Here is a 27896-nt window from a genome sequence, read left to right on the forward strand (position 1 = left end):
CCACCCGCGCACGCACGTTGTGGTTTGACATCCTAAGAGCTGCGCCGCTATTGGTACTCGTTTCTTTGCTTACCCCGTGAGAGTTGATAAAATAATATTTTTCAATGAACGCGTGACACAAACGAATCTTGATAACTTATCGCAAGTATGAATTTTTAACGGCGAAGGAAATCGAAATTAAAATAAGATAACTGGACCCTATATGCCCTTACTAAGCTTTGAGATTTTTTTCTAATTTTTTGCTGAGTTCAAGATTGAAAATTAGTGATCACGTTTAAAAGAGAAAACATTTTAAATGTTGATAAAAAATATAGGACGTATTCAAATATTTACATACATATGTATCCAATATGACTTAATATATGTTCCTTTTTTTTCATAAAAGAACGTTAGAAAAATAGAAAATAAAGTGATCCAATGTTACCTTTATAAGATTATAAGTTTATTAACATACTGACTATTTATTGACACGTACGAAGAACTATTTTCCAAATAATTTACTTGTCTATTTATTTACGTCATACGATGTTCAGCAGAGGTGAATTAGAATACATAATTTAGAATAACAAAAATATAAAAAAAATGTTACAATTGATGTGTGTGCACAGTGTACCTAGTTGGTCATATTGATTCTATATTACAAAGAGGAGAAAAAAAAAGAGAATTCTACCTTTCCTCTCTTTAATTATAGACAAAACGTTGTGACAAAAATATCTACTAAATATATAGTGAATACAGACAACAATAACATGAACTATTGAAATTAATAACTATCTTTTGTTACAGAAATTAATTACTTTCTACGAAATATTACATCACGGTCACGACATTTTGCTTTTTGCTTTACTGACGATAACAAAATGAACAAATTGAGCAATAAACTGATGAAATCGAGTCAGACGGTAAATCTACACGAGCTACTACTGCTATATCTGTTGAATTAATTGTAATTATCTACAAACAGCGAATAGGCGTTTTAAATACACGCCTATATTGGATCTAGTTACCTTAATTAATTGCATAATTTTTTTAAAGAACTTACTGATTGCGATTATGTTATTTTTTTAACTCTCCGGAATATTAAACTTTAAAGGCGCAGTCGATTTTTGGATTGTAAATTCTGGTAGACAAATTAAAATATGTAAAAAATAAGTAAAACGGAATCCAACTTCCATGATAGTCGTTCAAAACTCGTCGTTAAAGCTTTCATAAATATGTAAGAATTTGTTTTTATTTTTTTACAGTTTGGGACAATATAAAAATCTGCATTAAAGAAGATTAAGACGAAGGTTAAGAGTAAGAATATACAAAATATTATACAGAATTTTATCACGAGTGTAAATTTAATCTTCTTTTGCAAAAATACAATTTTCCCATATAATTCAGGTTTATATATTATTGAAATATTTCTAAACAATCTAAAAATATGAGAGTTATAACGTATAATATATATTATATAATCTACAAAATTACATCATGCTTAATTTTATAAATAAGAAATTGTGTGTGGATTTTTCATATTTTCTTTTTCTTTGTAATGTATAGATATTAAGTGCTTCAATAATACTGTTATTAACTTTTTTCGTTGTCATAGCGTCCCTGACGCTACATGTCCTGGAATTGGAAGGATCAAAGCACATTCTAAGCTGGACTATGACACCTCGCAAATAAAAATTAATGTTAAATACACACTCATCGGAAGTCTGACGTGATCGCAGGATCGTGCGTGTGAGATGTGGGCAATTAGTCTTGCCGCGAGAACGAGGAAGAATCCGGTGCAAAATTGCGCATTAGGAACGTATTACTTACGGTGAGATCATACCGCGACTCTTGACAGAATCATCGAGAAATCGCCTAGCGATAGATTTGTCGTGACAAATATCCGCGGTTGCGACGAACTTTAGCGTTTACTGAGAACGTTGATGCGTCGATTTTTTCATTTGCAAACGTATTAAAAATTGCAAACGTGGGTGTGCATCATCTTATGCGATCGATAGTTTAGATCCGCTGATTAGCAAACGCGGAAGCGCGCCGTAGATCTCCGCGCAATGGCCACGTGAGAGGCATCGGCCCTTATCTTGACGTTAATTGATGCTGTTTTCGCACATTGTTACTGTTGCATTGTTATTGTTGCTGCAGATTGTCTAGGAGGAGGAATCTTATGAATCTCTCACGGATTCCCCACGGATTTCAATAAACTTATTATCTACCCATCTGTACGCTGTGAGAGGATATTATCCTGATGTTTAATTGCGCTATTTGGATACTGTTTCCCTCGCTATTGTTGTTATAATTATCACGTAATTAAATAATAAAGGTTTTATGAAACTTGTTTGTTTTTTTTTTTCAAAAAATCCTTGATTTTTATGTACATCTAAGCGCTTATACGTCAAAGCGTAAAAAAATTATGAAAAATTAATGACTTGTTTTTTTCATTTACTATTTCGTAATTAATATTAAGGGAAATGATTCAAACTTTAAAGCTGCAGCTTATTGTAGATCATACTTGTCATATGTGTATCTGATATCGTTCGAAAATAAACAAGTCAGAATTTATTAATGTTTCTTTAACGTACGTTCAATGCATAATAGTATTTGTAATTATTTTTATATTGAATATATTCTATTGTATGATATTCAGAAACCAGTCATCAGCCTTACAGATAGATGGAAGCACTGGTAAAACTATGTCGTGCTAACTTTCAGTCTCAATCATGTGAATAATATAACATGAAATGCGAGAAGAATATGATGAAAAAGTAAAACGTGATGTTAATACATGTTATAATAAAATTGTAAAATTGTAAAATTATTTTCTTAAGGGGTGGCCATCCTAGCGGCTATAAAAACAGCAATAAGTTTAAAAACGTTTTTTTAGTTTAAAAAATAATTTAATATAAAATCAAATTAGAGCACTAGTTAGTGCATACATTAAAGTTCACAAAAATATTTTTTCACATACCAATAACTTTTGTCGGCTCTTATTGGCATGATTACTCGGACCATTTTACTAAATTAAATATGAACATATAAAATTATTATGAAAATATATGAAATTAAATAGTTCTACAGTTTTAGATCCCCAAACTTCTACAGAAAGTAGAGCTGATGTTTTAAAGATGTCATCCTATTCATCCAGTTTAAATAAATGTTTAAAATTTTATAAATAAATGTTAAAAAATGTTAAATAAATGTTTCATGAATGTTATAAATGTTTAAATAGGTGTTTAAAATGTTTACGCATATTTAATTAATAAATTCATAATTAATAAAAAAGGTAGTTCCTGGACAATTGCTTAAATCAAGCATCATTGGGTAGATTTAGGATGAATGATCACTTCTCGAGGTTTAGTCTCGATATCGATACCGAGATCGAGACATGAAAAAACAAACGATAATCAGTGGTCTCGTAAAATTTATCAGCAAACGACACGAAAACAGTCGGGACGAGATACGAGATGTCTCGTATCGAAATGCATCACTAATAAATATCTATTAATAAAAAATTACCTCATGTTAATAAAAATGTCTAATATTAATAATTAACCCTTAGCACACGTACTCATTCATGTCCTGCACATTTCTTTTCTTTGAAAAACTAGAAGCATCAAGTAATTAATTATAACATTTATATACAATTTCTTAAAAAATACACAATCTTATAAATACTTTCTAAAGATTTATAAGGAATCACGTAATAATTTTTGTATATTTTTTAAGTGATAAAAATTAATCCGGGACACGAATAACATCGTGTTTGCACCCAGAAAAATATCATTCTATTGCTATAAAAAATAATTACTCAATTTACTTTTTCTTCTTTTAAGTGAAGATTATCTTTAACGAAGAATATTTTTTTGATAATAATCTTAAAATATACTTATTTTACAAATTTTAGAAAAAAACTCATCTTTACTACTTAAAACAAGAGTTATTTCCAGTCTTATTAAGAATTTATTTTCTTTTAAGGAACATAAAATTGATCAGAGAAGCAACTTTATATAATAAACAAATTGAATTTGTTTTAATTTAATAATCTTAATTGAACTATTACACTTACTAATTGTAAGATTCAAAATATATTGTGAATAAATTTGAAGCTTGTGATGAACTAATGATATATTTGCGGTTATATAAATTTTTAAATATTTAAAATAAGTAATTATTATTTACAATATGTATTTTACAATGTGTAGTAAAGAACCGGAAAGTCATCGTGTGTAAGAATTAATTGCTTGATCGATCTTAAAAATTCTAACTTACAACTTGTTAGAGATAACTAATGGTATGCAGCGTATGTTTCGGTCTCTACTGTAGATTTTGCACTTTCTTATAGAGAAGAGACTTTCAGTAGCATTGCTGTTTTGGCAAGATAGTGCGGATACGAACGGAAATAGATGAGGCTAATTGGTAGTTCAAAGCAAAGTCGAGACTCTTAAACACATCGCGCGCTAGAGAAGTGATTTGATTTATGCGCGAAGACTTCTCTAATTTTATACCATATCGTCGTGCGAAATAAAAGTATTCTGACAGTGCGATTTGCCACTTGGATGATAATTCTCGTTTAAAAGCGCGCGAGCAATTCACAGCAACATGTCTGCACTCTGATCAAAACCAGCTCATCTCCGCGCGGTTCTTCGCGGAAGAGGAAGGAAGGGAAGGCTTTTCGAGGCTAACGTCGCGTTCGTTTCCGAAGCTCATGCAACGAAACGAATGCAACTGTCGGCGCTTGTGTTTGTGGTCATAAGAGACAGAAGAAAAAAAGTGTATTCCAACTTCTTCCGGCATAATTTTACCCTGGAGGCCAGTTCGTGTGTAACGAACTCTCCGGCGAGTAATATTCTCGATGGCTCTCCTCTCCTCTCTCTCTCTCTCTCTCTCTCTCTCTCTCGTACAAGATGACCGAGCGACTCGCTCTGACCTCCGGCCATCCATCCTTAATCCTTCCGTTGCGAAACCACCACAGTTTCGATACTTTCCAAGAGTATCATCGGACCCAGGCCGAAATTAATCGATCGACTACCCTCTCGTTGTCCAAAGGGATTTTAGAACAACCTCTTTTCACCCTCCTTACCGAACTGGCGTTCAAATACCTCGTGCTACCAAGCATTACGTGCGCCTTTGTCTCTGCGAATTCTGTCACGCTCGGCGAGTCTCCGATAATAGATCGCGTAAAGGATTCGTCATCATCACGTGCGCGTTGAAAGTAGATCCACGCTGCGAATGTGTTTACGATTATTATCATTAGGCACTTGCCGTCCCGAGGTATCCTTGAGATTGTAGAACGACGTTCCTTAAGAATGTACCTCGAGTACTTTCACGTATTCAAAGCGCGAATCAATCGAGAAACATAGTTCTCTAACACATAATTTCATAATTTCGAAGAAAAGTCTATTTGTTACACCGAAGAGATTAAATCATTTTCTAATGCAACAATTTCGTAAAGGCAATTTGATCTTTATCAAAGGACAACATTTACATTCGATACGTCGAGGCGCGCAAAAAGAAATAAATAAGCGGGAAAGTTTCTAACCAGAGGAAAGATATTTGCTTTCAATATATCGAATCTACGAGATACGATAGATATTCGCAATTTACTCGCGAAGGAAAAGAGAGCCTTTTGTTTACCGTCGTTTCCGCAAATTTATTTTATTTCCTTTTAGTATCGATTTCTCTTTTTTCGTCTTTTTTTTCTTTCTCTTTGTGCATATGCAAATCTTACGGAAAATATGACTAATTCAACGTCGCCGTCGTCTCGACTAGACAAAACCGGCGCGATTAAAATTCCATTCGATCGACTTTCAAAATGTTTCCACGATGGCAGAGCGCATTAGGTAGACGCGACAATTCAATTTCAATAGATATACACATTATTTGAAAGGCATAGAAAGTGTGTAAAGTTCTATTAAAATTAGCAATTCTAAAGTATACTCTTCTTTTCCAAATTGTGACTATATTTCTTTTCTTTCTTTGCTTGATTAGCAATTTATTATAATAAATATATATTACAAGAATAGAGCATTTATATACTGAATGCTTATTTTTTTTTACACTAATGTCATGATAACAAAATAAAATTTTGATATCATATAAAAAATGTGATTAATAAATCATTCATTTCTCTTTCTCTCTTTCACGATGCAGATAACAAAACACGAGTTATAGAAAACAGAGCAAAATCGCTCATTATACCTCTTCTGTGAGAACTTCTGCTCTTTACAATCTTTACGTTCTTTTAAATGCAAAGAAGAGAACTTGTATTTCTTACGATTTGTCGCGTTGACTACTACATTGATTTTTTCCGAGCGAAAAATAACGAATAAACGCACCACAAGGTTTTCGTATCGTGTGGCAACTTTCGCACGACACGACGGTAACGACAACGACGGCGACAACAGGATTTTCGCAAGACCGTTCGAAGACGGGCCGCGGAGACATTTCCGTCGCGCGCGCTCCAAATTTTTCCGCTCAAAAGCGTCCCAGAATTCACTTGTGTCGGGCGACGACGACGACGCGAAATTGGCTCGACTCACGGGCGCAGTTTCGCGGACGTGACGACGTGAAAAAGAAAGAACACAAGACGATAAACGGAAGGAGAGAAGCGAGACGCGAGGAAGGCTCGGAACAAGAGAGCGAAAGAAGAAAGGAGGGAGGGAGGGATATATTGGCCGGAATATTTACGAGGAGTCGAGCATCCCCACCCGAAAGTCGCTCCCGGTTGCGATCTCCTCTGTGTGAGTCACTCGTACCCATGTATGTACGAGTAACATTGCGTGAACGTGTGTGAATCCGAGTGTGTGCACGCGTGTCCACGTGTGTGAAACGAGACGTGGCAACGTAGGCTGGAATGCAGTTTAGGAACGCAAGAGTCGCCCACGAGGCAAGCCCGCCCTTCTCTACCACCTCCCAGCCGTCGCCGTTCTCTTCCTCTCGCGTCCTCTCCTCGTTACAGGAAGAAACGAGGGCCGAGGGAGATGACGGCTACCAGGAAGGAACTCGCTGGAATTCCCTGGGAGAACTTTTTCGCCATTTTTGCACGCAGAATTTTATCCCCGTCTCGTCCTTCCTCACCTCCGTGTACGTAAAATAGCGCCTTGTCCGCGACTTCCTTCCGACTGCGAGAAATTATTAGCCTCTAATTCATTCGTGTATTTACTTACGTACTATGTGCCACGTTAATAACACATGTATATGAAATTATTTTATCGCGTGCCAAGTTATGAATTGCATCCTTTCAAAAGTGAAATGCATTTTATTGATTCTAAGAAGCAATTTGGCTATAGATAAAAAGAAACGCTTTCGATTAATTATTTTAGGAAAAACGTGATCAGAAAACACGGTAGTATCTCGGTGCTAAGAGTAGGCGTTATAACAAATATATTCTACAACCTTTCGACATATAATCGGCGAAAACGCGCAATTTCTACGCTCACGCGATCAAAAGCTGGAGCTTGAAGAACTCTTCGTAGTAACCCGCTGAGAGTAACATATTGATAACCGTTAGCTGTTGAAATTTCCTCCAGTGTGAGGACAGTAAGGCCTTATCGACTCTCGCGTGCGGACTCGTGGAGGAAAGTGAAAGGATTGCTTCGCGTATCCGCAAGAGACGACCCGGCATTCTCGATCGTTGCCGCGTGGCGTCATCGACGAGAGGAGAGGTCTTCTCTCTTAATTGGCTCGGCGTCTAGCGCGTTAGGGCCAATTGTCGTAACGTAACGTAACGCCAACGCAGCTTCCCACGCCCGAGTGAAGAGTGTGAAGACTTCTCTGAGGCGCCCGAAGCCTGATGAAGTGTGCGCGCGAGAATTATCTCGGCGCCGCGCACGGTAACAGGTACTGGTCTCACAAAGCTAGGTATTCCTATCTACTGACTGCATCTTGGCGCGTCATAATAGATAAACGGCCATATTTATTACGGCGCGCCAAGTGAATTTGTTACACTTTGTCATTTGGATTTAGTATGTTGTAATGTTTAGATGAGACCTGTTCAATTTGAGCTACGGAACTAAAACGCAAAGCCATCGACACAAAAAATTCAATGTAAGTTAAGCTTTCGGGAACTGTAAAGTATTGATAAGCGTCGCTTAAACGCGTAATCAACACTTTCGAGTCCCCGAAATCTTATATATATTGATTTTTTGCATCAATGGCTTTCTGGTTTGAATTATGTTTCTTTATCCCTTTAGATAGAACTTTGTAAAAGTTCCCCTATATTATAGTGGAAATATTTTCTGGGTAAGGACTAACATTATCTGCAATTGTTGTCTAGAAGAGAAGAAATTGTCCGGCATTAGTACAATTGAACAAGGTCTATAGATAACATTCTTCGTAGATAAAATTTACATATTACAATATACGTAAAAAAATCACAGTTATCTTTATTTAAGTTAGATAATCTAAACAAAAATTGTGAAAATTGTAAGAATTTTTCAATTTAGCTTATAGTTCGCTATCTGCCCACAAGTAACATGTCAAAAAAGGTAAAATATTCGGTTTTTTTTTACTATAGTAGATAAAGATAAATAGTTAGATGAAGATAAAAACTAATTTTTTAATCTTATTATTATGTAGATAGTTTTTATCTACAACATATCATCTTTCTCTATATCTTACTAATGTAAGATAAAAAGTGAATACACGACAAACAAGAAATGAAGTCTATACCGATCGAAGCTGGATCTTAAATGCTTTACATAATTACGTATAAATTTATATACTACGTTTGTAGTCCCTTGAATTGCGCGCCGAATTGGTTTTTCGGACTTAGAAACACAACCGAACTACTATATAGAAATATCACAAATCAAATTGATACACGAAAAAAAAGATATAATTCACATAACTAAAAATACTTATACAATAATAATATTAGGACTCTCGAATATTAAACAATATAACAAACAAAAAATATAGTAGGCTAATGAAAGTTAGCGACGATAAACAGCGCAAATATTATAGTGATCAATCAATACTCAAAGAATAGATTGATGTCTTCTTTATTTGAACGTTTCGACTCTCTTTGAAGTCCTCCTCAGCAAGAATAATACAATTCCAATTAGCTCATATGTCCGCAATGCTTAAGTCACTCACAAATTGACAAAAATGCAGCGTTGATAATCATAAACGTGAAGCTTTGTTGAATATCTTAAATCTTAAATAGTGGATATATTACAATTAAATAATATCACGCATTTTTAAACCCATGTCCGATAGCGACAACGTGTCACACAGATATCCATTGATAGAAATTGTCGTTCGTCAGACAAAATTTTTGTTTATAAATGCAATATTTTCTAATATTACCAAATACAAAGATCCCATATAAATAATGTTAAAATAACAGATGAAAAAATTATTCATGAGATTTCAATTTATATGTATAAATGAAATGTAAAAGATAAATACGAAATTGCTAGAAAAATATGACTACATTACGAAATGCTATACGGTTACGCTTACATACAATAATATATTTCATATTTTTATATGCGAGAATTGTTACCTAGTAATTTCTATGAGCATAAATACTTAAAAAAACGCGTATTTTTTATGCTGCAAAATAATTTTGTAGAAATTACCTGTAATTTCTTCACATTATTACGCAGATATACGGAAAGTTTTTATAATCATTTTTAAGAGAGTCGTCAGATTCTATAAATAAGAAAAAAATTTTACTTTATCGGTTTAATTAAAAATTTCATTGCTTTGTATCTATAATGGAGAAAAATTGGTTAACGATTTCTATGATCAAAGATGTAAATTAAATCTGACAATGAGACAAATCTTGAGATAAAATGAATAAATTTGGAAGCGTAGAAAACATTATAAAATTGTAATAGAATTTTTAACATTGTCAAATGAAAGTTTTACTAATAAAATTACGCTAATAAATTACACTAATTACATTTAATGATAAAATTAGAGGTAAGGATAATCTAGAAATTAAGACGATCATATATGGCTGACGGAAGCGAAGAAGAAATACGCATCAGAAGTAGCTGACAACGCAAATTCTCATAAAAAATCAAATTCTCAAAAGCTCAACAATCTAAAAATGCACGTCTTCAACATGTATCGAGATATACGCATTAAGAAGAAAATATTTACGCACCATGTAAGGCGATACAAAAGAAGAAGAGCTAGACACAAGCGATAAGAATTGTTGCACATAACATCACGTTAACGACGATTATCGGTTTTGCAACCGATTAGCACTTAGAATTCACGTCAGGCAAAGGATAATAATGAAGTCATGATAGTAACAATGTTTCATAGCTGAATTTCTTCGACATGTTTTCTGCATGCTAAATGATACCACTCCCTAATTTTATTTTCTCTATGATTTCAATTTGAATTGCGCTCGTCTAATACGTAGTTATTCCTTATTTTAGTTTAATTTCCTTATAATTTAGTTAATTTAAAAGTTTCTGGAAAGAATACTACTATAATAGACGTGACGTTGAGAATATTAAAATATGAAAATATTTTATATTGATTGCATTTATTGACGTTATCTTAAACGGCGAGAAATTAACACAATTTCTAAATGTCAGTTAATATTCATAATGACAACAATTAAATGTATAAATGTAATAAAAAACAAATAATCGTAAATGTAATGAAAAAAGTATAAAAGATAAAATCTGTTATACCTATTTTTCTTTAGTGTATATTAAATTTTATTCGCACGATATCTACATCAAACAATTATTTTCACTATTGTTAATAAGTATAAAACGTAATATAAACGTAATATAATCGTTGCATTAAGATATTTTTTATCTTTGCTGTTTTTAATGTTACCAAAGCAAACCAGACGGACATTAGGAATTTCCATCAAGAAAATAAATATAAAAATAAAATTTTCTGTATAAGATTTATATAATAGGTACGTATCTCTTTCGCGATACTCTGGGAATATCGAGGAAAAAATATCGAGGAGATCGCTGCTGACGTTGGTGGAATTCGAAGGTCGCATCGAGTAAGGTCAACGGATTCTCTCAACTTCTTTCCTGCGCTTATTTTTTCTTGTGTAAAAAAAAAGAAAAAAGAAAAACATCTCAAGAGTAGTAGGTATATACAAGTCTCTACATCTATACTTTTTCGGCTTACACATTAAGAAATTGCGGATGCGAATTTCAATTCATTTCCTATTGTCCTTCATCGACAGGATCAATGACTTCCTAACTAAATCAGACAACCGGTCTGATGCCCGCGAGCAACTTTTATGGCCGAAAAGTAGCAATTACTATTTCTTGTCTTCTGAGAAGATATCATTAACTTGTGCATGTATCAACGTGGCTCATTGGTTTTCAACAATATTAAAAAAAAAATCAGATAAGAATGCTTCAATATTTAATCAACGTTCTGAATAATTATAATGATAAAGATATGTATCTTGCAAAATCAGCCATTCGCAAATTAAATGAAGTAAGTTCTTATTAAATTTGGTTTTCTCTTCTATTCATCAAGCCATTCGTCGTCGAGATTGAACTCGGAATACGAACCTGCTACTTTTCGGCCTTTCGACCTTATTGAATAGCCGCGAGTTGTAGTTGAACATTCTTGACACGTATATGTAGGTACGCGAGAAAATTTGAGTGGTAGCGATGTGGAATTTTGCGCCTAGTCGCAGACTGGTTCGCACGCAGAGAACCGAAGGTCATCTGCGAGGAAAGTTCCTCGAAGCAAGCACGAAGGCTCGCCGCCGCCAAGTGGTATTGGGAGATATAACGGCTTTCCGGATCGACTAACTGTTCCTGCGGAGCGACCTTAAAGATTTTTCCTGACGGGGACCAGGTCTTCGGAAACCATCACGATTGGTGGGATTCCCAGTAGGTGAGCCAATCCGATTCTTCGGGCTTTCGACACTACGACTTCTTGGATCGCCACCGCGGAAGCATCGTGATTTCTTCGATCCTCTCGACTTGCGGGTCGCGCAAGATCAATTTGTGGAATCGTCCGCAAATTGGCTTTTACGCAAGTTACCCCAAGTACCAATACTTTCTTACGTATACGGATTTTACAATGATTTGAAATGTCTAATTAAAATATCAAGGTGCTAATTTTATTCGAGATTTTAAAAAATTAAATATTTTTAAGAAGGGCATAAAATATATTTCCTTAATTTTTGTTTATATAGATTCATTAAGGGCCATGGTACACAAAAAAAAACTTAAGCAGTAAAGCGAATTGGCCGATCACAGTAGAGATCGTAAAGCCATAACGTAAGTAATAGCTTTTTTATTGCTTATGTTTTACTACTTAAGTTTTTTGTGTGCTGTAATAGCTCTAATCATCCTGCGAAAACAATTATTGGTAAAAATTTCATTAAACATCATCTCTTTTTGCAGACTTTATACTAAAGTTCCGAAAAATAAAATATATTTCGGATCGAACAAAACATCTATTTCTAAAGATAAGCTATTACCTAAGTTTTAAATCTTAAGTCATAAGAAACTGACCAATCACAGTCGAACGTGAGAAGAGTAATCGACTATGATTGGTCAATTTCTTATAGCTTGAGACATAAAGCTTAAGGTAATAGTTTATTGTAGAAAACTTAAACGTCTTAAACTTAATTTGCAAGTCCATCGTTTTTCTCACTCACTTATAAGAATTACCGCTATAGTCTAGCAAAACGTTTCTATTAATAAAAAATAAATTTCAAAAAATCTATAAGTAAGAAGAAGTGATAACTTAGAAAATTTTGTAAGTTCTTAATTATTGTCTTTTATTCATCATGTGGGGCTATTGATCAAGACGATGCTTTAAAGATTTCTACATTCGAAACTCTAACTGATCGAGTTACAATGGATTGCCTCGTAACGCTGGTGATTACATATTGATTTATTTATACCGGATTCGTCAAGTGGGCGAAAATAAGTCGAAAAACCTTCGAAGATATATAAATCGACTTTGCGATACGGGTCCACGCCCGATAAAGAGGTCGTGTCTGCAGGAGGTTGTTTGACAAAATCTATATGTGTCATGTCAGAAATAAAGCATCGTCCTCGTCTTCAGACAGTTACTGTATTTTTTACGAAGCATGTCGCCTTTTAAAACTGGATTTACAAGTTAAAAGAAGGATATACTGAAGCGCGATTTAAACAGTCGCCGCTATAATAAAGAGCTTTCAGTTGCTTCCTGAATTTTTAAAGCTAAAAGATCATATCCGGTAATTGCACAAAACACTAAAAATTTTATACCGAATATACGATATTTAAATAAAAATTCATATCTGATCTAATATTTAACAACGTATCTGCTCTCTCTAAATCAGTATTTATTTCATACTGACTGTTTTATGAATTTATAATCGTTACTTTATATATATATATATACTTAGTCCTTGCAAATATTAATTCGTAATGACTTTTCTCGAAAAACAACCGTAAAGATTCAAGAGATGACTAAAGAGGGTCTAAAAATAAGGTCTTTTTTTAGCGTTATACGACGGTATTCGTACTCCGTTCTTATTTTAAGACTGTCTAATGTTTAAGGTTACTGACTAATGTTTAAGGCAGCCCTCTGATTGACTTATGACATCTCAAGACTATTTAAGACAGTTTTAAATATAAGAATCGACTATGAACACGTCATAGATATATCAATCCCGTAATTTAATGTATTCGAAGAACGATTACTTCGCCTAATGTATCGTGCATGATATACGCAGGGCCTCGGGAAGTTAAAACACGATCGGTAGAAGTACACACGCGCACACAGAAGCAGATGAAGTGTACAGTCCAAAAGCGGTTCGCTCGGACGTAATTGCGGGTTGAGAATAATTTCGGCGGTAAATTCCTTAACGTTCGGGTTACGAGCGTACCGGGTCTGGTATTATGGATCGTTTTCTCGTCCACTTCCGGGTGCTAGAGGCCGTCGGATTCCCGAAGGCCTAAAAGGCGCCATAACGCCTTCGTTCGTCGTGCAGAAAGGGAGAGAGAAGAAGGGGACGAGAGGCCGGTTAATGCGCCGAGTTGGACGAACTTCCGGGTCTTCGGCGACCCTTGCTTGTCCCGGAAGCCAAACGAACGTCACGAGGAGAGCCGTTACATACGGACACAAAAGCAATCGCGGGGGTGTCGCGCCACATTCGACAACTCGCCGGAAACAATAGTGTCTATCTCGAGTGCGATGACATTTATTCGCCAGGGAAATCGTCATTTGAGACGTTTTGGAGAATATGTTTTGGAAAAAAGATTTTTTCGCGCGCGCGAGATTTTTTCATTTCTTCGTGAGAATCGGATTCCAAATTAAAAAAAAAAAAAAAAAGATTTTTCGTTCTTTTATTTTTCAAATCCTGTAACAAATGCAATTTCTTTGTTTTAAAAATACCTTGAAAGTGTCTTATAGTAAACAAGATAAGACATTGCTATTCTTTTGACACTTCACATATTCAGTATTGTGTCTACTCTGAATCTACTTGGGGACCAAATATATCTGCAGTATCAATATGATGTTAAAGGTACTTGCCATCGACACAATTAAAAGACGTCGAAATTGTAAGAAATTAAGAGGGATTCTCATTAAGTGCGTACACGGAAGTAAAACGTTCTTTCGTTCGGTAATTCGAACCGTTCCGAATCGTTGCACAAGGTTCCGGCAAGTACTACGATCAATGAAAACAAGACGATCCGAGGGACTGGCGATTGAAATATCACACGTACCGTAATCCGTACACAGAAGTGCTGTTCGCGTGAAAGGAATGGATCGCGCCCCGCGCGAAAGAGATCGGTCGGCCCCGGAGGTATTCCGGGGATCCGGAAAATGTGATCATCGAGAATGCGGTCCTCCTTATCTTTCTCCCTCTTTCTCTGGCACGTCGAGAAATGTACACGGTCAAGATGCGCGTCTGGCTATTACGGCTCCTCTTAATCGATTCACTTGGCTTGAGAAGTCGAGAGAAAATGAGAGAAAGCAAGAGAAAGAAAGAAAGAGAGACAAAGAGAATTGGCAGACAGCGGCGAAAAAAGCAAAGACGGTTGGACCGCACTGGTTACGGCTAGATGACCTGGCCTTCCTCCTGGTGAAGAGACACGAGGTGATCTGGGATCGCGCCCTCCGTTACAGAGGTACGGTTATGCGGAGGTGAGCGATAACGGAACGTCCTCCACTCTTCCATCGCTCGTTTTCTCCTTCTTGCCTCCGTGCTCCCGGCCTCCGTTTCTTCTTCTTCTTCTTTCTTGTCTTCCAGCGGCGTTGCGCTCGCATATAACCACTTTTGGTAATCCCGAACGGTAGGAAGAAACCGACGAGGAAGCCACCTGACCGAAAGTGGATCGCCAGATGTGCTCTTGAGAATATTTACGATACTTTGATACTAGATAAGTATCAGGAACGGTATAAGAAGAATTAATACTGCGTTCATGATATATGTTCATTGAAACTGATGCATATGTTTTTCAAACTATATTTACATCATTAAATAACAAAAGCAAATTATTTTTAATAAAATAATTTATAAGTTATGATGTTGTATTCTTTTTATACATTTCTCACACTTATGACATTCAAAGTATCGCAAAGTTTTAACGTTCAATTTTTTCATTCAAATATTTATATATTTTTACGTAATTTTTATGAAATATGATTTTTAAAGGAGCGAGCCGGAGACATTTTTTGTTGCCAATCGGCAACTATATAACCAGTTAAGCGAACGCAACAGGATTGATTGGGATCTATTTCTCGAGCTTATAATCTGTGTAACATATATAAAACTTGACGCAGCATCCAGTCAGTTACTTCGAGATCCGGCATCGCCAGGAGCAACCAACCACTCGTCCTGGTAATCTGGCGATCTCTCGCTGAGAGCCGCGAGTCCCCACGATCGCTATCGCGTGTCGGATGGTCGTTACGACGACCGGAAGTTGTCATCGGTACGATTGGATAGCTCCGACATTCGCCGTATGCTTCACGAACGTAGCCATTAACTTATTATCGATTACTCGTCTCGTGTGTATGTGGGAGCAGTCGCGGATCGAAGCGCGTGCAAACGAGTACAAGCACATTGGCGTGGCATTTGGAATGGAATCGCGGGAAGTTTCGCGAGAGGAAAAAATGATCAGTAAGGTTGTGTTATCCTTTCTTTCTCTCTTTCTCTCTCTCTCTCTCTCTCTCTCTCTCTCTCTTTCTTCTCATTTTTATTAATTTTAATTAATTTATGTGTTATGTTATTTTTTGCATATATTTTGTACAATATTATATTATGGTATAAGACTTTTAGTACCAACTAATAAGGAATCAACGCCTTCAACGGTCAAGCTGAATCTTAGGTACTTAAATAATTCAATGTGAATTTATGTACTGTCTATGTAGTCATTTCAATTCGGTACGCAATTTAAATGACTACATAGGTAGTATATAAATTCACATTGAATTATTTAAGTACCTAAGATCTAGCTTGAAGGCATTTATTCGTTATTAGCTGTGTATTCACATGTACAGTCCTAAAATATGTTTAATATTGTCTCTTACTATCGTTCTTTCTCATTATTTTTCTGTTTTTATTTTTATTATATCTTTATTGTTATTACTTTTTCATTTGATTTGGTTCTCAATATTCTTTATACTTTTGTTGTTAATCACATATTGTTTTTAGCTGAGAAAATGCAATTTTAATAAATAACGATATATATTTCCATCTTTTCTCTCTCTTTCTCTCTGTCTCGATATTAATACATCCATGACATTAAAATTGACAAAGAAATTTCAATATGAAGAAATTTAAAATACTGATTTCATACAAAAACAAAGTTAAAGCATTTGATCTTTTTTTTGTAAGTAAAGTAATCTATTTATCCTGTATTTTATTTTAGGTTTTCTCTCGATTTTTTTCTCGATACAAGTTTTCCAATATTTTACAGTTTGAAAATATTTTTTTTTATCGCTTAAACATTTTATCGCTATGACTTCAACTTTTGTCTGCGTGTCGCTTAAAGTAGGTCGTGTAATTGTAGCCATGTTAGGAGAGGTGTTCAATTTAACCCGCCGTGATATTCTGAGGATTTCGTGTTGCCTTTATTGAAGCAGATTTGCCCGCTATTGTATGACGACGCGCACATTTCAAACACACATACATATACAAGCAGAAATACGAATATGTACAGAGTCAGGGGAAGGCAGGTGGTTTGAGTGGTCGTGACGGATAGGGTGGCACCCGGAAGAAGGTTAGCCGAGAAGATGGAAGTAGGGTGGAAGAGAGCCGTCGGTGGAAAATGAACCGAGGCGATATGTACCTACGTATATGTATATGTGTGGTGTGTGTGTGTGTGTTCGTGTAAGTGTTTGTGAAAAAGGGAACGATGTAGATATAGCTGGCTTTGACGTAAGCGGAAATACCGGAAGTATCGCGCGGTGGAACGCGCACGGGTTTCTTGCGCGAATTGGTCGCGATTTCGCGACCAATCGATCGCATCGTGCGGTCGATTTCTTTCGTTCACCGTAACGGCGTGATTGCGAAAGAAATGAGTTACGTGATAAGGTATTATTGCAACCATATTATTGAAGCTATTTCCTACAGCAGGATACATTACTCGCTGCAATTGGTGCGCGTCTCGATAAGCTATAAATAACTCCCCCAAAAGAAAATTAATTCACGGAATTTTAAATTAATCAATTATTTATTCTACATTCATAAATCCTTATTTCCGCATTTTGCAAGAGCTTCATTACTATTAATGTGTACAATCTAGAAAAGACATAATACTATAAAAACAACAGTTTTATTAAAAAATAATTATTATTAATGTTTGTACATAAAAAAGATAAATTTAATATGTGACAGATAATACAATCTTTTTGCAAAAAATATTTCGCTGCTAATTTATTTAATCGTATATATGATATTGTTGGATTTAAATAAAGTCTCATTCAGTCTCAACAAGACAAAATCAGCGATGTTTACCCGAAGATTTTCTCACGAGTTGATTTTCCAGATAAAATCACCCGTTGTTATTTCGACGTAGGTGATCGCGCGTACTTTTGCTGCCATAAACCGCACTTGGGAGAGCCGGGGAGGAGGTGAAGGAAAAAGGGAGTAGGGGGCAGCATGCTGGGGGTGTTTGCGTGCAAACGAGCGGCGGCGAGCTTAGGAGGTGAAAATCCGACGGGAACACGGCGCCGTCGCCATGATTATCGATCCCTGCCAAGTTCCGACGGTCGCTGCCAAAGCTTTCGTTCCGGCGACGAGGACGAGAGCGACGCGGGGGGTCGTCGACGAGAGGAGAGGGATCCAAACTCCGGAGGTATCCGAGAGAGAGAGAGTGGCAGAAAGGTGGAAGGAAGAAGTTGGGGGCCGCGTAGCACGGGGGATGGGGGTGAATCGATGACGTATGCGGAAGTAGGAAGCGTGAGGGACTCTGCTCAATTTCCGGCATTCCTGGCGAACGACCAAGGGTCGGAGGGCGATTGAAAACTCCCTCGACAACGACTCTTTTCTCTATCTTTCAACCTTCGCTCGTTTCTTAATCTTCACGTTTCGATATAATAAACCCACCCCTTATTTCAAAAACTACTCGCATTAACTGAGAATCATTTTTAAAAAGCTCAACAATTACGAAGTTGTAAAAAAATTAAATTAACAAATTCGTGTAATAATTGCTTGACTTTGAACTGAACATTTGCCGTTGTTTCAGTACCGAACAATTTATCAAAATATATAAATTTAATAATGTAAACGTCAGTTTTATAAAAATTTTTAGCTTTTTTGTCGAAATTATTTTGTGTAAAATTATTTGCTGTATGGAATTATCGCGTGTTCGCTCTCACCATGTCATTTTGGCAGTGTAATTCCTCCACTCGGAAAAAAGTAATCGTGGAAAAAGCAAAGCAAATCTCGTGCAGGCACACCTTCCTCATTCAAGATACGAGGTCCGCTCGATCAAATCCACTTTATTTTCGATAACGACTGCGATTCTTGGAAGAGTAATCCTTGGAGAAGAGGTCGGGGAGAGATGTAAGGATAGAAATCGAAAGGGCAAAGGAGCGATGGAAAGACAGAGGTATACGAAGTGAGAACTCCTCTCGCACGAATAACGAGAGTTTAATTCGATGAATTGCCGTGCCAAAGTTATGGTTAACCCGAGAACGATTGGTTGCGGCCCGATTGACCAATCTGGTTTAATTCTTGATAATAAGAGCGATTTAAACTTATACGTGCACATTCCTTGCTTTTCTTTCAAGAGAGAATATAATATGAGAAATATAATATTACAATACAAATTTTTTTTTATCTAAATTTTATGTGAGAGAAATAAAAAATATATAAGTGCACGAAATAAATATTAATGTATCTGAAATACTTTTTTCTTTGAGAAATTTGATTAAATTCTGCAACTAAATGCTTTACTTTTAAGATAAATGACATACTGTCTTGTCTCTTTATCAGCTTTATCATCTGTCATATCATCTTTAATAAAAGTTGCATTATTAATTGAGTCATCTGAGATCTTGTTTACACTAAGTCCATTTTTTATACATTAAATGTTGGTCTAAACACGCATAGAAATAGTAAAAAAATATCTTAGCTATCTTCACGAAGAAATGTCTCATGGCAGCAGATATTCCAAATTCGTTTCGTTAAGCGGAGTTTCGATCACATCATCTCCACACAAATCGTTTGAAACTTAGAACATCCGTGGGGATGCACCTTATCTGTGTACCCGTCGAGCAGAGAGAAAGATGAAGAGAGGGAAAGAGGAAGACAGGTAGGACGAAGGAACGAGGAGGCGAGAGGTTTTCCAAAGGTTATCTCTTGCGCCAGAGGCCGCCGTGCGGAGGCAATTTCCGGGTTGGCTAGAACTTGCTTCCGGCTTCTAAAACTGCCTGTAGCGCTTTAACACCCCCAGTACCCTCTCGGAGAGACGAAAATCAATGAAGGCCCGCGATTTAACCAGAGTTGTGGCGCGTCAGTCCGCATTCCGTGGTCGAGCGTTGCAAACCCCGAAATATTAAAACGGAGAAAACGTATTTACTATATAAAACTACACAATTTATTCTTAAAAAATTTTTCGTTTCTTCCAAGAGAAGCAAAGATTTATTTTACACATCGTAAAGAATTTATTTTAAGCCTACATATTTAATAAATAAAATCTAAAATACGTTCTATTTAATTGTATTATTATCATTATACGAGATTAAAAAATCGATTTTACGAAATGGTTAATGTAATTTATATTCAACGAGTTTAAATTGAACTAAAACCACATTCCATTTGCATCCGTATTTTCGATTAAACAATGCAATCTGCATTTCACACTTCATTAATATCTCGCTACACAAATCTACTTCCGCTGAAGCGAAAATATCAAATCCTGAATGTCGCCGATAAACTTCATCAATCCGCATGAAAATTCGATGAAGATTTACAAAAAAAACGAGTTTGTAATCTCGAATATAATTCGAAAAAATGAAAGAGGGATATTGTAAGCCTGTAAATCTTGTGAATTATTATTTCCGTCAAATTTGAATATTTTGTGATGCGAGATTGTGTTTGGGGATATTGGTTGAGAAGTCATTACATAAGCATCGGGTAGTCCTGCGTAACCTCCACTGATCGCGAGCAAGCGAGTGCCAACGAATGAGCAATTAACTGCAATTAGGGAGCTAGCCTACTTCCTAAACGGAGTCGAGCCGAAAGCTTGATCTCTATGTCGGCTTTTTTAGTGCTTCGTGGTTCTTCTCACTTGATTTGTACACTGAAAATCCTATTTAGTTGAATCAATTAATCTCTTGTTTAAATGGACAAATAAATCCTTTATTGATGCAATAAAATAATTTAGTTGAAGCAAAAAGTTTGCCTATTGTAATATTTTACTTGGTTCTAACACAAGTAAAATGTAACGAAATTTTTTGCTTCAACTGAATTATTTGATTCAACCAATTCTCAGTATGCGATTGAAAAAAATCGCTGTAATTATTCAACATTATTCGATAATTTTTAATTAATAGAGACGTATTTGATTATGGGATATCATTTAAATGTTATTTATGATATTTAATAAATAATAATAAATTAATATTACATTTATTGTGTGATATTAAAGTTTAAATATCAATTAATAAGTTAATAATATTCAAATGAAAATAAAAGAAATTGATAACGACATAAAAAATTAATTTTAGTTATAGTATTACGTAGATACCGATATCGACACAAAAAAATATCTAGATATAAGACAGAGTATATTAAGCATATAACGATATAACTACATATTTTATATCGCTGGAAGCGCCACATAGATGTAATTTCATAATTCACACAACCTGACGTCCACGTTCGATAATCCGCCGAGCCGAAATAAACTTCGTCGATGCGATGGAAACACGCTTTTCCATCTCGCTCTCTCTTTTCCTCTCTCTTGCTTCGTCGTTCTAGCGAGCATTGGTCGAGCGAACACCCGCTTGAAAATAACTTCTCGCCCAATTACGCGACGACCTCTTTCGAGTCAGGCATACCGCGTGCGAGTCGACCGGAGGAAGATTCGTCGGGCCTGTTCGCGAGCCCGAACTCTCTAATTGAGATCATTTCGACTCGGTTTGCGCCAATTTAGAGATAACCGCGAAAGTTTTGACCAGCCCGGCGCGGCGTGGCGCGATCTGTGCGGTTCAGTGGCTCCGCGGAATCGGTGGAGCCACGTGCATCCTCGTGCTGTCGCGACGATGACAGAAATTTGACGCACGCGATGCGATCCGATCGACGATCGAACGCGCGACGCGTATGTCAAGTTTCATCGTCACGTGACCCCCGTACGACCCTATCCGTGCCCGTTAATTCAGACAATTTGCGACTGTGTGCCTCTCCTTCCTCCCTCATCCCACTTCTCTGCGCTCTCTCATTATACTTCTTTTCTCGCCTCTCCCACCCGCTGAATTTACTCTCGTTCCTTCGCTCTATGCCCTCGAACAGCATTGCCTTCTGCCACCGATCTGCGAGCTTGTTTTGAACCGTCGGTTATTCCGATTTGCGTAGATTATCTCCGCGAGACGTTAGCGAGAGCAACAATCTGAGACTGCACAACGGATGTTAGCCTCTCTTAGAACGAGGATCAGAATTAAATATAGAGAATGAAATCAATTTTAAAAAATTTGTTTAAAATTTTGAAAGATAAAATTTTAAGATTTTAGAATTAATTAATCTAATTGATTCTTACATTTAGCTTCTAAAAGGAAAATCTTTTAGCGAATATTTTTTGAAGATTTTCTAAATCCGCAGATAATGATCAAAGAATAGTATAAAAATTAAGTAGAATTAAGAGAAGATGATATTATATATGACATCCCATTTACATTTTATACAATAACTTGGTTAATAATCAATATTTAAATTAAAAACTTAACGATTATATTCGTCAAAATGTTGTTTAATCAATTCTAGACTAATTAGAAACATTAATTTATCACTCAGAACACTATATTTATAAAAATATGGTGACATTACATTATAGTTTAAAGAGAAACAGAAGTAACAATGTGGCTTTAAAAAAAATAAATTTAAAAAAATTGGTTTTGTTTAAAAAACAGTATTTGGTTACGAAATTAACAAGAAAGTAAAATATTGCAGAATGTATGCAGATGTATATACGTATACACATAACTTCTTCCGTATATATATGTGTAATTAAATGTTAAAATGTATCTTAAAAACATTTCAAAATTCTTGAAAGTAGAAATGCGTTATAATATATGTTGTACTATATATTGGCATATTAGCGTCATTAACGTATGTGTGTGTGTGTGGGTGTGTGTGTGTAACGGAGAACTATTGAACAAATAATTCAATAAGTAATCAGTAGAATTCGCTTAAAAGCAGAAATATTAAGGTATTATCGAGGATATTATGGCCACGATATCTGATCATAATACTTAGTAACAATAACATAAAACGCTTGATAATTTGACAAAGCAAACAATAGAAAACGATCAAAACGAGCAAGATAATAAAGATATATATTTATCATGATGATAATTTTGTGAACATAGTGGGGTAATACTTTAGCCGATTATGATATAATATGATGAGTTCAGTTTTTAATTTGCGATGAGATTATTACGTTAATTATATGCTAACTGAAGAAGACTCTGTGTAGTCGAAACGTATTAATGTATGAGAATTGAGTGATTTTACTAAATATTTTATACTTAGAGAGAGAGAGAGAGAGAGAGAGAGAGATATCTATATATAAAAGAGTATAACGCAATTGTTTTATTTAAACCGAATGTCGACAAATTTCCTATTGACTATTTTGACCGCCATTTTTGATCCGATAGTCTATCATCCAATATAAGTGCTTAATAATACTTTAATATGATTATTAGAGTCTGCAAACTGACCTTTGCGAGACTCTTATATATATATATATATATAGCTGTAATAATATCACCTTTTCCTCTAATATATTCAAAGACGATATTATTTCTATTTATTAAAAAAAAAATCTAAACCATGTATATTACTTCTGCATGTAAAATCTACAGAAATTTTCAGTGTAATCATGTAATATACGAACTTATAGTTGCCATAAAACAAGAGATTTCTTAAAAGGCCTCAAATGTGCCCAGCAACGTTTCGTGCAATAACGCGTCCATCCGCGCGAGGATTAAAGTATCTTTGTAGCCCTAATGATCCTGAGTCAGGACGTTCGCTTGACATGTGATACTTATCATCTCTCGCGACAGGCATGAATTCCTCTGCCGGCACAATGCGTGTCACGAAGAAACTTGAAGAAGGAAGCGAGGAGGAGGGGGAGGAGGAGGGCAGGAGGAAGGGGGGGGGGCGTATGTCGCTTAAAATTCGCAAAGTGAGGAGGCACGAAAAGAAACAACGAGGATCTCGTTGGACGCCGGGGCGTCCGAGAGAAGAAAAGGCTTTATCGCGTGTATAGGGACTTTATGCAACCGATAATTGTACCCGATACAAAAGACGCACCCGGTACAATGAGAGATATAAGCGAGACGGGCGAGCGGTGAGAGAATTTCCTACGTGATTGGGGGAAAATTGAAGGATCCTTTGTCGGCGCCGTGACAAGAAGGACACGGTGCAACAAAGTATACCATGTACATGCGATCCCGTAACAAGGAGAAGGCGCGCAACGAGAGATCGGCGCTCGGGTACAGGGTACGCGGAATCGGTAACGAGGAGCCGCCGCCTTGGGCTGTTTGACGAAAAACGCGCCAAGAACGCGATGAGAGCCCGAGCACGATAACGGAACGTAGACACCGCTCGTACAAAATAGCCATATGTATCCGCGCGCATACACATGACGCGTGTAATAACATTCTTCGACTCACACACTCTCTCTCTCTCTCTCCCCCTCTCTCTCTAATCCGAGTCTTTCCTTAACGATAACGTCAAACATCGATAGCTTCCGCATTGTTCGGAAATAAAAAGTTAAAAAACCTTCGATTTTCCATCGCCCAGACGGTACACAAATCTTACTCTTATTTTAGCTTGAAAATAGAGAGAGAGAGAGAGAGAGTCGATCTAGAATCGGAATTATATTCAACATTTAATTCTTCAGTTAATTATAAACGAATCTTATTTTCACAAAATTTTAATTTAATGCTTAATAACATATTAAAAATAAAAAAAAATGTAAAGAGTTACATCTCGTTTGAGAAGAAAGATTTTTATTCGGAGGAAGTCGGAGTTGCAGGAAAAGGCATAAAAATATTGAGATACTTAACCAAACTTCGATCTCATATTTCGAAATTCCATCGCGCCGAGAATTGTTAGCTCTCGAAGAATAATGTTTCACCGAATCGCGGTAAGGCGAAGGTTTTGCGACATAATAGTCGCGACACGATACAGGGCTATCCCTCCGGTATGTAAACCACAGAAGGAAAGATGAGGGAACGCCATCGGGGTATCAACGTTTCGATGTATCGATGTCTTCGTCGGCTCGCGTGTCAGCGGATTCATAAAGGCGCGCTCGCAATCTCGGCACGAACGCATTGTTGAACGCTTTGTAACGTAGATATTTATAGCCATTAAAAAATATCTTAATTACATATTGATTTTTCAATTTTAGAAAATGAAATTAAAACTTAGATACCGGGCGTGAATATCTTCTCTTCTCTTAAAACAGAAATTAAATTAAATCGGTAACGCTGCAAATTTCATACCAAATATATTCTAGATAGACAAAATTTCTTAGCTTAATATGAATCTTATTATATCACTATTAATATCAATAACATGTCTATTATAATGAAAATTATACCTTACGTTATAATTATCGAGTTAGTCGGCAACTAAACTTATGTTCATCTTAATTCTCTGTAATTGAAAGTCATAATAAATTCGTACGTTTTGTAAATGTCGAGGTGTTAATTTGACAAGTGAGAAGTTAAAAATTTCTGTAACTTTAGCGAGCGTGTCTCTTCGAAGACGCCCGATTTTCGAGCGCGACAACGACTTTACGGGCCGGAGAGTAAGGTGGTATCGGTATTTCTTGCGGTTCTTTGTCCCGCAGTCCGTGCACCAACCTCACCTCACCTGTGCCACGCCACTTCGTCCAGGTAACTCGATCACGCGTGGCGTTCCCCCCACAACTCCCGTCCAGGTTCTCTCGGTATACCGGTGTCCTCTCCTCACTTCGTCGGACCCCTGGTTTCTTCGTCACTCTTGCTCGCGTAAAAAGCTACACGCTCGTCCTCGGTTGTTTCCGTCTCTCTGAGATGGAGGTGATGTGATGGAGGTGGTGGTCCCTCCCAAGTACTACGAGGTGGATCGAGTAGCGGCCACTTCCGGTAAGACGCCGCTTGCCGTCGTTCTCGCGTGATTATTTCTCTTCCAGTGAGACGATCGATTTACGTTCATCTTATATCGCTATGGGATAACTATGTCTTTTGCGAAAACAAGCCGAGAGGAGATTTGTTCACGTTGTACACGAAGAGAACAATTTTGCTGAAGTATTTAAAAATTTAGTTAGACATAGATCTGAAAATAATTTTATTGGATCATAAAAAGAATTATATAGAGCGTTCACAAGCTAACCACTAGAATCAAAACTTTTTGCAGTATTGTTCATCTAGTTTGAGTATTTTACGTAATTAATTGGATACTCCAACAAAATTATTTTCAGATTTGTATCTAGCTAAATTTTTAAATACTTTAACAACAGTTTTTAGCAATACTTTTTCTTTAATGTAAAATTTAAAAAATAACCATTAACAAAGAAAAGAACATATATAAAAAATAACAAGAATATAATTCACAATGTTTTATATTTATAAAATAGGAATATCTACGATATGTCTATATGTTCATATTCATATTAATTTATCGACTTTCAATTAATTAGTCTGTCTATATTAAAAAATTTAATTTATATTACCAAATTTTACCTCAGCTAAATTAATTTGTTTTCTATTTAATTAGACTAACTTAAAGAGTTAAGAAAATAGGATATATTTGATATATTTCGGTATCTCGAACACTGATGGGTTTTTATAAAATTAAGATGCGATATTTTATTAAGTACATGACGAATGACAGCTCCGTACTTGCGAAAATATTCAACATTTATCGGTCTAGCCAACGTATTTCAGTCGCGCAGATCGTTTAAAGTACTGCGCTCGATTTTTATCGATATAATCTTCACGGTTTGCGAAATGACGCGTCTTGATTTCTCTGCAATTTTAATATCGTTCATCTGCCGCTTTTAAATAATCGATACTGCGGTAAAAATGACTATTGGTCATCGATATTCTATAAAATCTATAGCGGGCCGTCCGTCGATGTAATTAACGATATTTCCACGTTAGGAATTCATTCTATTCTTATTTTCGTAATATAACTTCACAAAATACCTTTTCGCTCCTTTAATTTTGTTGATGCAATTCCCCTTTTTTTCACATATGAATTTTAGTAAGAGTTTGATCTCCAAATTCAGAAATTTTTTTCTAATTTTTTGAGAAAATTTGTTCAGGATCATTATTAATATGGTGAATTATTCTTTACTGAACGAGTAATTACGTTAACGGAACTCTTGATCACATGTTCTACAAATCTTTATAACGACTCCCACGGTTTCAGATAGTCGCAGTTCGGTCGCGAGAGAATTCGCGGAAGCTGGAGGCAAATAAAGTATACGCGATGATCACGGCGAAGCGAGGCAGGGTGAGACGAAGCGAGGTGAGGTGAGATACAAGAAATCCTTCTTTCGGTAGCACGCCGGTACGTACGTCTGGAGTCCCGTAACGACGATTGCTAGTAACCACTACCAGTGTTACCAGACATTACTCCGCCGGGTGGACGGTATAGTTACCGCGCCGACCGGGGAAGTCATTACGGGGAATACGTTGCTTTCACCGAGCATAGGAATCGAACGGTCCTACCATGAAGAGGTGAGGAAACACCGTTGGAATGACCCGGGGACCCGCGTTCCCCTGATCCTCGGGAGGCTTTCGAGTCGCGATCGTCGCCATTAGTTCCACCGCCTACGAGAGAATTCTTTTTCGCTGAATATCTCGCGTTTCCTGATCCGGATCGACTTAAGATAAGTATACAGAATTCCTCTCGAAGATCACAATTTTTTGAATAATCAAAGTAGAAATATGTGCATTTTACGAGAGAAGCAAGTTGAAAAGAATTACATTGCAGAGGCACAAGTAAACCTGTGTTATGTACAAATAAACAATAAAATTACATAAAACTTAATTACTTAAAAATAGATTTTATATTAACATCTACTTTAAACCTCCCTCACCAAGATGTCTCGTAGCCAAGTTATTGGACTGCGAAGTTAAATTGCGAATATAAATTCGCACGCACAGGACACTTTTAATCTTACTTGAATTTTTGTTGCACTTTTACGTGTTTCGAAGAAACATATATTTAAATTATACTTTTAAAATAATATGCATGCTTTTATAATATCGGAAAAGATATT

The sequence above is a fragment of the Trachymyrmex cornetzi genome, unplaced genomic scaffold (genome assembly GCF_001594075.2).
Source record: "Trachymyrmex cornetzi isolate Tcor2-1 unplaced genomic scaffold, Tcor1.1 scaffold325, whole genome shotgun sequence".
NCBI lineage: Eukaryota > Metazoa > Arthropoda > Insecta > Hymenoptera > Formicidae > Trachymyrmex > Trachymyrmex cornetzi.